We start from the raw sequence: 13,431 nt of genomic DNA, 5'->3' as shown, positions 1-13,431 counted from the left end.
TATAACAAAATTATCAAGTGTCACATTCCATGTATGAGGATCTTGTTTCAGTCCATTCAAGGCCTTTTATTTTTAGTTTTTTGTTTGAAGATATGATTGTTTTGAGCTGTGACACCTTGAGGTATCTTAATGTAGTTCCCCATGTAGAAAGATTTTTGACATACATTTAGTTGTAAATAATAGATCCTCTTCAATGTTGATGGACACTAGTGTTCTCAACATGGCCAAATGTGCAACAAGAGCGGCATATGTTTTATCATAAGCAAACCCCTCTGAACACAACCATGACTATAAACCTCACCTTATAAATTTCAAGGTCTCAATCTTGATTCCATTTAGTTCTGAACACCTATTGTGGTTGTTGGTTTCTTTGCTGGACAGCACTCTGCCAGCTCCCATGCCTCATTACATTCCGATGACTTTTATTTCTTCCCTCCATTCATGTTCATCATGTCTCCCTTGTTGATCTTCATAGCACTCAGGGACATCAGCAACAAATGATTCAGCATGCATGGCCAGTACTGCATAATGGTCAAATTGGGCAGTCATCTTTTGTTCCGCGTTGTTTTGTTGAAGTTTTTGTATCTTTTCAGGCATCTTGATCAGTTCTCATGAATTTACAATCTTCTTTTCTTCTTTCTTGTTTCACTTGTCTCGTATTCCTCTGTCCTGTTTTCATTGTCTGCTGAAAGTCACTGTGTAATGTGAAATGTCATTTGATGTATAGGAGACATGACAAGATTTGCAATAAGACACACTGTTTTGAGAGAAATAAAGTATTTTACATTATTTTACATACATTTTGGGATACTGCTCCATAAATACACACTACAGTTTCAACTACATAAAAAAATAAAATGTATAATTGCCTTGTTCAGACTGTGAAACTGTCCTCAATTAATTCTTCAATAGACAAATAATACTTTACCACCAGAAGAGTCAAGAGTAATCATTTCAGTGAACCAGTCTCCATGTTAAAGATGTTATTGCCTTTTATTTTGTTGTAAATTTTTAATCCCACGTATTGTGGTGTTTGGGCATAGTTTTAAACGGTGTGTTGTAAGTTTAAAATTCTGTGGTGAATGCTATAGTTGTTGTGAAAATGAAGAGAGTTTAGTACAGCTGATTTTTAACTAAGACCACCACTCTTGTGTAAACCAAGGAATAGATACTATTTTTAAATTCTTTAACATTGGTCGATAGGATACCTGTTTGGCAGCAACACAAATTCCATGTTTTTTTTCTGTTGTAATAGTAAAAGTCTCATGACATTAGCTTGATTTCCCCAGAAGATCATGCCATAATGAATATCTGAGTCAGAGTAGTGTTGATTAACTATCTTTCTGGTGTGGCACGAAATACACATTGCAAATTTTAAGCTGTTAACTTTATTTGCTAAGTAATCAAAAGATTTTTCGATTAGGAACTTTGCACGGTTATCTTCGTGATATCGTCATCACTGCATGTTACCTTTGTTTCATTCCCATGTTGTAATTATTTGGATTCAGATTATATCATTTTGATTTTAGTCCATTCTGTTGGAACCAAGGTTCAAGATTTTCTAAAGTATTTTGACACCTTCTGCAATTCTTTTGGGCACCTCATTGTTAATTTTAACTCTTATGTCATCGGCAAACAAAACTAAACGAACATCAATACCAAGTAAGTGATAGGTCCTCTTCCTCCCCCCCCCCCCCCTCCTTGCCTGCCCACCCCTCCCCCAGGAGGGGACTCGCCACTCTTTGATGGGTTTGTGCTTGGCTCCAATTGGGCCCTATCCTCTACAGTGTCTTTTCCCTTATATGCTGCATGTCTGTCGTCTTCCTATTCTTTTCCCCCTCCCTTGAGGAACATGTCTGGGGTGTTTTTGGGAATGTTCTGCACTGTCCATAACTCACATACGAACAGTCCCACCTCTGGATTTTTATTTATTTATTTTTATTTACTTATTTATTTATTTATTCATTTATTTATTTTTATTTACTTATTCATTTATTTATTTTTATTTACTTATTCATTTATTTATTTTTATTTACTTATTTATTTATTTTTCCATGTTTTCCTGTCTCTCCTCCACTTTGGCGTATGAGGCTCCTCTTTTTTCTTCTTACTCCCTGTGCGATCCTGAAGGCCCCACCATGCGCCTGACAGAACAGGTGACTGGATAACGCATAATTCCCAGCCCTGGTCTGACAGGTAGGGTTCGCACGTACCCCCTGGTACAGGCCAGGCTCACGTAGGGGTGATTGCCTGAGCTGCTACCTTCCCAAAGTGCCAATTGCTCCCTCTGTCAGTTGTTAGGGAGGGGTGACATGAGGTGTAGACAATCACTTACGGTGGGTGTGCCCCCTCGTGAAGGGGTCCTCCAGTTGGAAGGAGAATGCCATCGGAGACACTGAGAGTCGTGGGGGATTTCCTCACAATGAGACAATCGTCATCTTTGCAGCCCATATGTACCATATGTAAATGGAATTAAGCTCCCAATTCAAAGACCCTTCCAGCTGCTCCACAGTTCCTCATAGATGGTCAGTCCTTTGCAAAGACACATCCATTTATTGTTCAGAAAGGTATTGATGCTATTGTCAGCCCTGTGAAATTCTGCTGTCGTTCACAGAATGGCACTTTGCTTTTGGAGACTACTTCTGATTCTCAGGCATGATAATTGCACGCTGCTTGGCTTCTTCACAGCTATCCTGTTTGTGCAGAGGCCCGTAGAAATCTGAATTCTTCCCACATTGTTATTTACACTAGGCTGCTCAACGGTCTGACAGAGGCTGAAATCTGATCTCTGATCAGGGTGTCATTGCCGTCCATCAAGTGATGAAAAAGGTGGAGGCCTACTTAGTGCCCACACCCACTCTTTTTCTCAACTTTGCTAGGGTGCTGCTTCCATTCGAGATTAAAGCAGGCTATGAAGTTATCACAGTCCGGCCATACGTTCCGAACCCGATGCGCTGCTACTAGTGGCATCATTTCAACCACACTCGAATGTCTTATCGACAGCCGACCAAATGTGTAACTTGTGGTGTCACGGTATCATCACCGTCCCCTCGCCTGGCTGTGCAACGAGCCTTCGAACTCTCTCCTCGTGGGGTGAAGTGACCAGCTACACAACCAGCAGGCTGGAAAGGACGGAAGGAATGCTCCTGTGAAGACTTCCTACACCCTTTCAACCAGCCAACATCTGACTCTTCCTCTGCTAACCAGAAACACTCTAAGTCCGACAAAGGCAAACGATAGTCCCCTTTGCTGACTCTGAAGATCCTCTCCAACGGTGTCGCCATTAGATAACCTTCCCTCGGACAGTCTCTGTGTCACTGGTGCGTATCACCGACAATTTTTCCTGTGGTGGACTCCGCAGGCCGACAGGAGAAGAAAGCCGACACTTCTGTGGATCTCGTGCAGCAGGATTCTGCTGCCTCTGTGCCCTGTAGCAGTGAATCTTCGCAGGCTGGTGCTCGGAAGATGCCGAAGTAACACCTCATAATTTTTTCATCTTGACAACTCTCCTTCAATGGAATGTTCGTGGCCTCCGATCTGACAAAGAGGATTTACTGCTACTTTTAGACTTGTAGTGTCCCCTTGTACTCTGCCTTCGGAAAACAAAATTGCGTACTCACGAACAGCTTCGAGCTTTCGCATTTCTTCCTGATCCGTTTAGACCTTCCCCCTGAGGTCAACATTCCGACTGATGGGAGAGTCGTATGCTCGTAGCTGAGCTATCTCCCTGACTACCCATCTTCAAGCTGTTGCAGTTCGCCTTTCCCTTCCTCACTTGATCTTTCGCCTTTGTACTGTTTAATCCCTCCGTCATATGATGTCACCAGGGCAGACTTCCCCGAGCTTAATGGGCAGCTAACTCACCCATTTCTGCTGCTCGTTGACTTCAATGTGTACCATACCCTTTAGGCTTCTCCCAGAACCTGCCTGACGATGCCCTCTTGGCTGACCTTCTCAATCTACTTACCCTCTTGTGCATTAACATAGGAGCACCTACGTTCCTTTTAGACTCCACATGCACCTATTCCCATTTGGATCTATCCTTCTGCAATGCCCAGCTTGCCCATCATCTTGAGTGGCCTGTTTTTTTTTTTTTTTTTTTTTTTTTTCTGACACCTACTCAAGTGACCATTTCGCTTGTGCTATCTGTTCGCTGACTCCTACCCCACCCGCATGCACACCCAAATGGCAGCTTACTAAGGTCGACTGGAGGCTTTACTCCTCCATGACAACTTCCGATGAACAAGATTTCCCCACATGTGATGACCAAGTGGAATATCTTACAAACATTATCCTTACCACTGCAGACCATTCCATTCCTCGCATTTCCTCTGTACCATGCCGTGTCCTGGTCCCTTGGTGGGCTGAGGCAGGCGGGGACACAATTCACAGGCGGAGACGTGCAAACTGCATACATTATAAACAGATGCATGTACGGTATTGTCGCATTCTTCAGGATAGCAAAAACACTAGCTGGATTTCATTCACTAGTTCTTTTAACAGTTCCACTTCCTCTTCCGTCATGTGGCCATCTTCCGACAGCTCTCTGGGACCAAGAGCCATTCGCCATTTCTGGCCTGAAAGTAGTAGACGATGTTATCGTAGACCCTATTGCTATCTCCAACACCTTGGGCGCCCAATTTGGCGGATACTTCAAGCTCTTCCCACTATCACCCTGCCTTCCTCCATCGGAAATTAGCGGAGGATACCCTTCTCTTCTCAGAATCGTGTGTGCTACAATGCCGCCTTTACTATGAGGGACTAGATCATCATCTGAGTTCATCCCGAACCTCCGCCCCAAGGCCAGACACTGTCCACGTTCAGATGTTGCAGCACCTTTCTCTTGGGGGGCAAGCACTTTCCGCTTAATACTTACAACCGCATCTGGGCAGAGGGCACATTTCCCAGACGCTGGCATGAAGCCACTGTCATAACCATACTCAAGCCCGGTAAGGACAAACACCTTCCTTCCAGCTATCAACCCATCTCTCTCACCAGCTGTTTGCAAGGTGGTGGAATGTATAATTCATGCCCAGCTGGTATGGTGGCTTGAGTCTCTTAATTTACTAACCACTGCACGGTGTGGATTTAAATTGCACCATTCTGCAGTTGAGCATCCCGTCATTTTGTCCAACCAAGTGATAAATGTTTTTCTGCGGATATCCTAGACTGTGCCCATGTTTTTCAATTTGGAGAAAGCTTACGACGCCTGCTGGAGGACTCATATCTTCCGTACTATTTACGCATGGGGCTTCCATGGCCGCCTGCCCTGTTTCCTTGAGGAATTTTTAAAAGATGGAGTTCAAGGTACATGCGGGTTCTGCATTGTCTGACACCTTTATCCAGGAAAAGATGTGACTCGGGTTTCCATCCTGAGTGTCATCCTCTGCTATTGCCATTAACCCTATAATGGCCTGTCTTCCACCAGGCATCTCTGACTCCCTTTTTGTTGACAATTTTGCTGTCTATTGCTGTTCTCCATGGACCTGTCTCGTTGAGCGGCATCTTCAGTGATGTCTCCATCGTCTTTACTCAAAGAGCCTCGACACTGGCTTTCGTTTTTCCACTGACAAAACTGTTTATATGACTTTCTGGCAGTGCAATTGGTTTCTCCCACCATCTTTTACATCTTGGACCTGTTGCTCTTCTGTTCATTGAAACTACAAAATTTGTGGGGCTCCTGTTTGATAGGAAACACTCTTGGTCCTCCCACATGTATTACCTAGCAGCCCACTGTATATGGTCCCTCAGTGTCCTTCGTGTCCTCAATGGTACTTCTTGGGGTGTCCCTCATCTACATAATATCCACAATCATGGCATCCATTTGGCCATTGGCACCTTTTACACTAACCCGGTTGAGAGTCTGTACGTATAAGGTGTTGAACTACACTGGTCCTCCCTTCATGGGAATAAGCTCTGGGTTATTAGGCCTCTCCCAGCGGCTTGGACGACCTCCTCTTGACTCTACCGCCGTGAGGAGGTCATTTTAACTAGGTTTCATATTGGGCACTGCCTTTTTTAGCCATTGCCATTTAAGTGATGCTCCCCCACCACTTTGTGGACATTGGGCCCAACTTTTAACTGTCCAATATTTCCTGAAGAAACTCCTTTTTTTTATCTGTTTGCATACCCGTTTGGCTTTGCCATCTGAGTTATCGGCTGTTGTAGTGAATTACACATGAGCTGTCAACCACATTTTACTTTTTATCCATTGTAACAATATGGTGAAGGCCGTTTAATTTTTAGTTCTGAACATTCATTTCTCTAAGGCGTATTTTATAGACCTTTCTCCACGTCCCTGTTTTTAACTGTCTTATCTTCTATTTGTTGCGATTTATGTACAGTTATATTTAACTCCTCTCTCTTTCTTCTTGTTTCACAGTTTTGACATTGGTGCATATGACCCTAGTCGTTTTTGCGCCCTAACACAAGTGATAGGTAATTTATGAAGAAAATTAAGAGAGATAGAGTATCGAATCTTATGGCACGCCTTGGGGTATTGCATTGCAGTTTGGGGAGTAATTTCTGGAATTTGAAGTTACAGTTATTCTTTGTCTCCTACCTGAGCAAGAGTTGAGCCATTGTAAAGCAGTGTCCCTGATTCCATACCTCTGTAATTTGTGGAGATGTAAGGAGTGCTTCACTGAATCAAATGCTTTTGTCAGATCACAGAATATTCCAATGACCTTTTTCCTAATATGTTGTGGAGCACATTTTTTGAGTAAATTCATTGATGGCATTTACAGTGCTTTCCCCTGTTTGAACCCAAACTGCTTTTTAAAAATTATCATTTATAGTACGGTAAGAAATTCAAGAATTTGTTTTGTTGCAATCTTTTCAAATAGTTTTGAGAAGACTCATCAGTCCTATATTAAGACTAACTTCGTAAACCATCAGGCTTTGCCATGGTCTGAATATTGATCGGAATTCATTTCTCAGAATATACTGTTCAAAACAGGCTGCCTGTTTGTCCGTACAATGCAAATTCCTGACAGCCATACATCTGTCTGTATTCTCTAACTTCACTGGGAAAATCAGACTAGATCATTATGAAAAATGTTTTACCCCTCAGATAAAACCATTTCTAGTCATTTGTATGAATCAGTTAATAAGATAAGAAAAATTCAAAATTGATTAGGATTATCTGCAGAATAATGTCAATGAAAGGAAACATGAATCCACATGTAGCTTCTATTTGACATTGTTCGAAGGTTGGAGAAGTAAAGCCACTTCTTTTGGTATGACACTAGATGGCACATATAAAACCATCAAATATGATATTCCATTGTTTTTAAAACTGTGAAACAAAATGTTATTTAGTGATTTATTTATCAATCTTTAATAGAGGAAGTTGTACAGCTGTGCATTATACAGTACAATTTTTAATATTCAGAGATAACATAATAAAGTTAAGAAGTAATGAGATTTTTAATAGAAACCTCTATGCTGTAACCTGTTTTAAATAGGAATGCTCCAGGGCCTCACAGGTAGGTAAAATAGCATTTGGGGACAAAGGTGCATTTGCCAGCGTAAATACAACAAATGCATCTTTACATTCTACAAATACAACATTGGACAGGTGTTGTTATGGTTGTAGTTAATAAGAATCTCTGTAACCCCATTCAGAAATTTTGTAATTTAAACTCTCCAGTTAAATCGTATAATTACGAAATGCCTGCATTCTTGCGGCACAGGAAGATACTTTAATGACGTGGACTGGTAGAAATTTAATTTAGTGCAGAATATAAATCATCGTAGATGTGGGGTTATTTTGTGTAAGTAGTTCAGTAACTAAAAAATTGTCATTATATAGGAAAGTTTTCAATCCTGATTGTAAGTGTCCAGGTTTTCAAAAGTGGAGCTACCCTTGCAAGTACTTCTGTGCCATTTTTGCAGTTCTTTGCTTAATGTGGATTTGACAGACTGAATTTAAGCTAGAGGACTAGCCTATTAATTTGGTTGTGTGAAACGTATAGGTTTGTCACAAGCAATTGCAGTGATCAAATTAGTACAACACATGGCTTACAGGGCAATTGTTAAACAAATGAACAGCGCAGTATTCCTGAAACATCAAGCTCTAGTTCAGTACTGCATCAACAGGCAAGAGATTTATAAGAATTTAATAAATATGACTTTCTATAATAATGAAGATAACGAAAATTTTGACAACCTTGCAATATGAAACGAGGTGAATTCTTGAAGCCTACACTGACTTCCATTAATAGTGGTGTTTGCTACCAAAATAAAGAAATGTACATTTTAACAATAACACTTCACCAGTGTGTGTATATAGAATTCTTGGTATTCTGCAAGAGGTTTTTTTTTTTTGGGGGGGGGGGGGGATGGGATCTGGTCTGGTCTGTTTTCCAAGAAGTTACATTGCTGTAGTTCATTTCTGATAATAAACAAAACATTTTATCTATACTTCCAGTTGCTTCAGCACTAGTTCATGCATGAACATCAAAGTACTGAAACGTCTTTGGATTCTTCATTTACTCCAAATTTTGCTTCAGGCTAAAACTACCTGTAATACAAGACAAAGGTTTCAATTAAGCTAGTTACAAACAGTTAAGCAAACACTTAAAACTTTGCAATTTAACAGATTAAGTTTTCTGGAGATTAAATAAATTTTAAAACAAAACTTGCTGTCACATGCCAGGTCAAGTGCAAAAGTAATTGCCTTTTCTTCTGGCTGGGTCTGAGATTGAATTACCAGCATGTGTACACCCAGGCACAGTTCAGGCAAACTACAACGTCTTTCAAAATAAGAGTTTCATTACTATTAATAGTCTGTATTTCAATGAAAATAATTTATGAAAATATAACTGGATAGATAAAAAAAATTAATCACCAAGCAGCAGCAGCAGAAGTAAATGCAGGAAAAGGTACAAAATTGTGTTAGCTTTCGAAGCTTGTAGCTCTTCCTCATGGCAGAATTTAAGGGGAAGGAGGGATGATGGAAAACTAGGTTTATGAAATGTGGAGAATTGCATCTCGTGGTCGTGCGGTAGCGTTCTCGCTTCCCACGCCCGGGTTCCCGGGTTCGATTCCCGGCGGGGTCAGGGATTTTCTCTGCCTCGTGATGGCTGGGTGTTGTGTGCTGTCCTTAGGTTAGTTAGGTTTCAGTAGTTCTAAGTTCTAGGGGACTTATGACCACAGCAGTTCAGTCCCATAGTGCTCAGAGCCATTTTTTTGTGGAGAATTATGGAAAAGTCACCCAGAATCCCAGATCAACAGAGACTTACTGGATGGGATGTCTCCCCTTCTCATCCTGTCCCCACTGACCTAGGTTTTCCTTCATCCTCCCTCCTTTCCCTTCAATTCTGCCAGAAGGAGTAGCTACTAACTCTTAACATTATCGCACTTCTGTACCTTCTGTGCTTACTTCTGCTGCCACTTGGTGAGTAGATTTCTCGGTGTATCCAATCATATTAAAGAATATGATTATTTACTGAAACTTTGTCATCAGGAGCAATATATAACAACAGACATAGCACTCTGATCTACTTCATAAATAATTCACCTGAAACTTTGAAAATCTTACTGCCTCTCTCAAAGCGTGCTCTCACTACAGGATTGAGAACACTACATTCTTTTCCAGACTCTATCAATCACAGACATAATTGAGGAATTAATGGATAGATGTTTTCAGTCTAACAAGTCTTCTGTAGTATCATAATGCTAATCATGGAAACAAGAGAAACTATTTCTATTTGCAACAGCACTTCTACACATATATCTCCTCTAAAGCAGCTGATGAAATTTGTATTTTGTGGTAAGAGAATGGGCCAACTCATCTATCAGTTCCAAGCCAAAACTTCTTTTGGCCATTAGTGAAACTCAGACTGTAATATTGTATTGACGGACCCAGTTGCAAAAGGTTACAACTCGAAGCCAAAATTCAGTAACATATCCACAGTACTTTCATTCCTTAACTTTCTATTGAAATTCCTAGACTGCTGCATTTAAATGAAATTATTCCTACAGATATTACTTTTACCTACAATATATTTCTAAAACTGTCCTAGAGTTCTTATTCAGGCAGTAGGTTTCATTCTGATCTGTGACTAACAATGGTTCATTCTTCATTGTACATCACAATGAGACACTGGCCAAAGACAAGCTGTGGACACAAAGTAATTTTCTACACTTCGATCTGTAATCTTTATTCATGACCAGTCTCACTAAGAAATTATATATATATATATATATAACAGAGGGAAACATTCCACGAGGGAAAAATATATCTAAAAACAAAGATGATATGACTTACCAAACGAAAGCACTGGCATGTTGATAGACACACAAACATACACATAAAATTCAAGCTTTCACAACCAAAGGTTGCTTGGTCAGGAAAGAGGGAAGGAGAGGGAAAGACGAAAGGATGTGGGTTTTAAGGGAGAGGGGTAAGGAGTCATTCCAATCCCGGGAGCGGAAAGACTTACCTTAGGGGGGAAAAAAGGACAGGTATACACACACACACACACACACACACACACACACACACACACACACACACACACACATATCCATCCACTCATACACAGACACAAGCAGACATTTGTAAAGGCAAGAAACTCTTTGCCTTTACAAATGTCTGCTTGTGTATGTGTGGATGGATATGTGTGTGTGTGTGTGTGTGTGTGTGTGCGCGCGCGAGTGTATACCTGTCCTTTTTTCCCCCTAAGGTAAGTCTTTCCGCTCCCGGGATTGGAATGACTCCTTACCCTCTCCCTGAAAACCCACATCCTTTCGTCTTTCCCTCTCCTTCCCTCTTTCCTGATGAAGCAACCCTGTATGTTTGTGTTTGTTTGTGTGTCTGTCGACATGCCAGTGCTTTCGTTTGGTAAGTCACATCATCTTAGTTTATACTCAAACAAATATTAAATTTCAATGCCATCAAGCACTATATGCCCTTATAGGGAGAGTTATTTTCTATATCAGAATTGTTTTTACAGCCAGGGGGCCCAGTTAACAATACAGCAAAGATTATATACATGACAAGAAAAACATTCATCATTCTGCCTAGTTCCATTCCTAGATAAGTAATTTATGGGGTCAAATGATACATTCTTATCCTTGCTAGCATTCAGCTGTCTTTATTGACCTCTACATCTGCGGGATGTAAAAAACCTTATCTTCCTTCCCTTTTGGCATTTAGGCACTCCAGCTGTCATCAGTAGCAGTATTGAAAGATATTTCTTGCTGAACATTTTTTTCATAGGCCTATTGTAGAGAAATAGAACTTCATTAAGAAATTTTATGCACTGAGTGATTGATGTTTACTTACTGTACCATACAACGCCACTGGGGTTTTGTATAAGTGTAGCGGCACCATCGTTTAGGATAGGAAAAGTTAGTTTTATGTGATATTCGGTGCACGAGTTACAGCCAGGCGCAGGCCAGATTGCAGTAAGTTACGCTGACCAGCGGTTGCAACGTGGAATGGAGGCCACAGGGGCCATCGAACCACTGAAAAGCTTAAATGCGGCAGTTTCCATGTCCCAAGTTACAGGAAGAAGGGCCCACTGGCGCAACCGGGGTGTGGTGTGTACATGACTCGGAGCGATGCGTTAGTGAAAAGAGGTGCGCAGCAGAGTACAAATAGGTGATGTTTTCTAAACAGATTCATTCAAGTGTGGCAGCTCTCCTGGATGGCAGGACGTGTCACTCTGCCAGGCTACACACAGCAATGGATGGGGCGACAGCGTCCCAGTCCGCGGTGGGTCGTTGGTTCGATCCTCTGAGGCCGACGCGGGGTCCGCATCCAGCCAGGGCGGGCCACTCTTCGGGCTCGCTACTGTGGGCAGTCGTCTCGGCTCCCGACACACGCCAGAGACTTCCGTGGCGAGGGGCCACAGATTCGGACACCGGATCGCCTGCGGTCATTACCACCGCGTTCCCACCTACACCAGCCGAGGAAGAAGCAGCAGTGTGGCTGGCCTACGGCTCCCGGCCGTGCAGTGTGGAGTCAACGGGGACGGTGGCCACAGAGTCGGCTGCTTGCGCAGCCATCCTGACATAATCGGAACTCTACAGCTGGCGAACGAGGCCGGCATGACACAGCATTGCCTTGCACAGCCCGCTGGGGCAGTGGCCTCAGCATTGTGACGCAGACCGAGGTGAACGAAGCACTGTAGTAGAAGCAAATAAATCATTTGGAAAATCCTCACCGAGTTTTAATACAGCATCTCCTGGCATCCACCCACTGAATTTGGTGTCGGAATAGCGGACGTCGTCTGTCCAGTACGACGTTTGAGCCCACTGCCTGAAGTACAGTTCCAAGATGTGATGAGTACTGTCAAAATTGCTCTTTTGAGTGTTGGATGTTTTCTTTCTTCATGGTGTTTTGAGGATGGCTTGCCGGAAGCCACATTTTAGAGGTTTGCATGGGCATAGTATTTTTTGCTGTCAGAGTAAGTGTTAGTATGTTCAGGGAGTAACATTGTTTTGTTGTGTTTAATTACTTTTGGGTTAATTTGAGTATGATGATACTGATTATGATGATACGAAGTTGTAGGAAGTCAGATTGTTCTTGTACTTAAAGGTTTTTGTGCGGGCTAACTGAGTACAAAAGCAACACAATGATAGAGTTAAGGATGCAAGGTGTGTCAGAACCAGAAGCGGTACAGATTTTAATGGAAAAGATAGCAGAATTGACAGCAGACAATATGCAGTTGAGAAATGAATTAACATCTAGAAGTGAGTGGGAAACCACGTCTGATCAGTCGTTGTAGCCTAGGGAGCAGGAGATTGATCCAGCTGCCGCAAGTTTGATCATTCTGTTTTCTGGCAAGGCATCTGAGGATGTGCATTAGTTTGTGAAAGAGTTGGAGATATCAGCAGTGATGAATGGTTGATCTGATAAACAGTTGTTACATGTAGCCAAGATTAGATTAACGGGTGAAGCGAAAACATATGTAAGGTGTCTTGAGGCCTTAAGCAGTTAAAGGAAGGGCTTTTACAAAGGTACAAGAAACAGAGTAGTGCTCAGTACTTTAGGGAGAGGTTAAGTACAATGACAGAGACAGGGGGAGATGGTGGAGAAATTTGCGGACAGGATAAGGGAAATTAATGAGTACACTTAAGAGTTGGGTCAGAGCGATGAAGCGAATAGTGTTCTGTTGCAGGAGGCCGAGCAAAGGGCACTTGTATTTTTGAGAGGGTTACCAGCACACATGCCAGGGAAAGTGTGTGAAGGGACTGAAATATTTGTATTCGGCCTGGCAATTCAGTGTGAGGAAATAGACTTGGCAACAGGAGTACGCGAGAGGCAAACAATATTTACAGCAGGTATAAAATGTTATAAGTGTGGTCTTACGGGACATGTGCAGAGGCAATGTACCCAGTCACCAAGGAATAGAGGAAGGGGTGGAAATCAGCAGTGTGGAGGATGGAGTAATGGACATAGGAGAGGTGGACGAGCGT

Source organism: Schistocerca nitens, chromosome 2, assembly GCF_023898315.1.
Source record: "Schistocerca nitens isolate TAMUIC-IGC-003100 chromosome 2, iqSchNite1.1, whole genome shotgun sequence".
In the NCBI taxonomy this organism is placed as follows: Eukaryota; Metazoa; Arthropoda; class Insecta; order Orthoptera; family Acrididae; genus Schistocerca; species Schistocerca nitens.
The sequence above is the reverse complement of the archived record's forward strand: the minus strand, read 5'-3'. Positions refer to the sequence as shown.